The sequence below is a fragment of the Nothoprocta perdicaria genome, unplaced genomic scaffold (assembly GCF_003342845.1).
Source record: "Nothoprocta perdicaria isolate Ctin4 unplaced genomic scaffold, notPer1 scaffold_0, whole genome shotgun sequence".
Taxonomy (NCBI): Eukaryota; Metazoa; Chordata; class Aves; order Tinamiformes; family Tinamidae; genus Nothoprocta; species Nothoprocta perdicaria.
Genome location: NW_020454092.1, coordinates 8,557,966 through 8,561,942, shown reverse-complemented (window position 1 = coordinate 8,561,942; position 3,977 = coordinate 8,557,966).

The following is a 3,977-nucleotide window of genomic DNA, read 5'->3' as shown; positions in this document are numbered from 1 at the left end:
GGCGCTGCGCGGCTCGGCGCGCTCCGAACGGCTCTTCTGCTCGCCGCCTCGCTCGCTCTTTTTAAACAAAATCTCCGTTGTTGGCGGTTTGGGTTTTATTATTATTATTATTATTTTAAGTGTGATTTTTGTTGTTGTTGATGTTGCTGCTGCCGCCGCCGCTGCTGCTGCTCCAGTTAATCTGTCTCTCTCCCTCTCTCCGCGTCTTTTTGATCTTTCGCTTGCCTGGTGCTGGCTCGAACGCCGTGTTTGGTTTTGTTTTGTTTTTCACGCGTCTGATGTTCCCTCTCGGATCCGCAGTGGAAGGTCTCGGGGAAGCGGCTCGCTCCTCGCTTATCTTCCTCTCATCTCCTCCTGCTAATTTCCACCCCCCCCCCCCGCAAAATCACGACATTGTGGCACTTTCTACTGAAACTTTTATACAGGAGTTAAAAACCACGTGGGAACTCCAACCTATAACAGAGACGCCATGGGCTGCTCGCTATTTAGGAGATTAAGCTAAGTCTTTTGCCCCCTGGGCTATTACAGTAACTTCCTGATGTGGAAATATTAACTATGCTGCTGCTTTAACTCCCCCCGTGCCCTCCCTCCCTCCCTCGCTCGCGGTTCCTCAAACACACCCCCTGCTCCGCTCCGCTCCGCACCGCACCGCGCAGCGCAGCGCAGAGCCGCGCAGCGCAGCCCGCCCGGTGCCCGCGCAGCCCCCGCGCAGCCCTCGCTGCGCGCTGCCCTCCGGCGCCTGCAAGCAGCAGCCCTGGCCGCGGGGCTGGCTGCGCGACGGGGCGCGGATTTTTTTCCTCKCTTTGAGCGGGCTCCGTTTTGCGCGGGGCCGGGCGGGCGGCTGCGCGGAGACAGCGGCAGCAGCGGGCGGGCTCCGCGGGCCGGGGCCGCCGCGCAGCCCCGCCGCGCCGCGCCGGCGAGCGGAGCGGAGCGGAGCGGAGCGGGCGGCGGGGAAGCCTGGGCGAAGGGCGCCCCCTCTGGGCCGCGCCGGGAGCGGGCGGCGCAGCGGGACGCGCGGAGCCGCCGCCGGGGTGCGGGAGCCGCCGTCCGTCCCCGCGGCCCCGTGCGGGCCGCGCATCCCGCGGCAGGAAGGAGGGCGCATCCCGCACGGATAGCCCGCAACGACGGCCCTCGGCACTGCGCCCGCGCGCGGGTTTCGAGGGGCAGAACCAGGACACGCGTTGTCTGCGTGACCCCAACGAAGCGCCCGAGACTTTTGCCGCACGCCTCGGTTTTTAAAAGGAGAACAAACTTAGGTAGCGCCCGGCTGCACCCACATGTCAGGGTGAGCCCTGCCAGCGGTCACTAATAAACAAGGCAAGCAGAAGGACACTCCGATTATTACTGTGATTTAAGAAGATAATGGACAAATGCTATTCTATGTTACACTTTTTCCCCCTCTTTCTTGCTCTCTTTCTTGCAAGTGTAGACAAACACTTAATGCTGTTGCTCAAAATCACTTTACAATCCCAGTCTGCTTGCTCGTGTTGCTTTTAATGCAAACACAATCTAATTTCATACACAGCACTGTAAATGAAACCTAAATCCCCCGCCTCACCAGAACTACCTCACTGTGGGATCGGAAAGAGACACAGGATTTCCTCCCTGCCAGTAACAGGTTCTGAATGGGAAGGCTGAAATGCAAAAAAGAAATAATGCTAAAAATCCAATCACTCTGACATCCCGTAAGCTAATAAGAGCACGTGAATGCGACAAGCTTAGTGCTTCACAGTAATTAATTTGACAGCAAAGAGCTAACAAGAAAACAACAGGCAGAGCGGTGATGACTGGTTCATAGAGGTCACTGTCAAACAAGAAATAGGTGCAAACACAGCCCTTCTGCCCTCGAAAACAACCACGATCGCTGCCCTGGTGGAAATGAAATGCCAAAGAGGCAGAAATCATGTCTGGGGTGGAGATAACAAAACTGGGGAGGTATTTCTGAGCAAGGGAGAGATTTTCTTTCTCCAATATAGTAATTTCTGGCCATCCCCGGTAGTTACTACATGGCATGTGCAGGGTTTTTTGGGGGKTTTTTTTGGTTAGCCAAGGACTTTTTGCATATTCAGTCTTGGGTGGCTTATCTTATATAGCAATTACAAACCAACCAATATGCCAGCAGACACTATTGYTATTTAAAGCCTCCCCGACCCGCGGTTCGGAGGGCAGCCTTTAACCAAGGGCCCTTCTCCGGCTCCCCTCCTGGAGCAGAACTCACCCAAACCTTAGGCGCTTTCCAGCAGGAAGCCCTGCAGGGAAAGCAAACAGGGTAACAGCAAATAAGGAGCCATTTGCTTTCCAATCCTGCCTAGCGAGTGCAGCCTATTGATTGAGTCATGGGGCTCCGTTAATATTAAGCTCTCCCTCGTTTGCAGCTCTGTCCCTTAGGCATAGACTTGTTGCTTGCACATAGTAGCTGAATTATTAGCTGAATGTGGTGGCTTCACACTCCCCTCGCGCCGCTCTGCTTCCCGCCTCCCCTTTATTCTGTTTGCTCTGAGCTCCTCTGCGTGAGGATACATTTTCACACACACCTTCTCAAACCGGCTGCTATTCATCTGATTCAGGGTCATGCTTTTCCATACATTAAATGCAGGGGAAGACTGGGAAGGGAATGGCTGGGAGCTGTGCTTAACGGGCAAGCACACGTTCAGCGAGGAGCCCTGCTGCAGGAACGTACAGTTTTGGAGGGTGTTTTCTGTAGGCGCATCCATCTCATGACTGGGAGCTGGGGCTTATTAAAGCTGCTGGTCTAATTAAACCGTTGTGAAGTTAGAGCCTCATCCTGGGTGAATGGGCAGGTTTCTGAGCAATCACACTGCTGTAAGCCTTCCTATAACCGAGGTATCTGTGTGTGCACCCTTCCCTCGGGAGGGAGGTGGCAGATGCCCAAGTCACCAGCTCAGAGGGGTCCCTCAGGTCACCTCACAGTCACCAGGGGGTCTGAGGTCTGCTCAGAGGGGCAACACACCAGGCAGCTCCCTCACTGTGCACTACTCTCCTCATGYCCCCAGTGGAAGTATAACCAAGTCCATGAGCTGGGGATCCAGCCCCCCGCTGTTCCTAGAGCGCCCTTCGTGCCGCGGCTCTGGTAGGCAGCCTTGCTAATCCCTTCGAGGAAGGGTTTGTGGTACTGATAGCTGTACTGAATAAAGCTTCCCGTCTAAGAGGCCCAGTTTGCACTTCAAATGCTTCCCCTTCGATCCCAGCAAATGCCAGTTCAACTATCACAAGCGTCCTTTATTTTTTTTCCCCCAAAAGCATTTTCCAGATAAAATAGGCTATACTGGCAAAATTCACCCTTTTTTTTTTTCTTTTTTGCTCATATAGCTGCAATCTACTTGGGGGATTTTTGCAAGTAGTGGAATGCAATCTGTTTTAAATGGCACTTCAAAACAGTGCTGCTATCCCACAGAAGTTGCAAGGCTAGACCTTGAAGTACAAGCTTCTGCCCTGCATCTGAAGGAGCTTTTCTGCCATTTTTTCTACCATTTTTTCTACCATTTTCTGCTACCATTGTCATCCCTCTTTAAAGACAGCGAAATGGAGACAGACAGTTGCTGGGACGGGCTCAGGGTGCAGCTCCCTATCTGGAATTTTTATTCATGCTATTCTCGCACTTTAGATGAAATTATGTATTCATAATCAAATTGATACCTTACTATGCAAACACTTAAAAAAATGCAGTTGTCCCAAGAACTCAAGAACACCCAAATTCTACAGAATAGAAGGAATTCTATGGGTATGTAAAAATCTTATTGACAAACTTGTAGGCGGACTCCATTCTGAATGAGCTGAACATTTTCTGAGACTCAAGTCATGAAAAAAAACCTAAGAGGTTAATGTGGCTCTCTTGCTCCCAAATTCTGCCACRAAATATTAATAGATTTACTGTCTCTGAAAACAGAGTCCTGCTCTGAGCGCTACTTGGAGAAAAGGCTGTATCAGGCAGCAACTAATGCTCTGACCCAACGGGA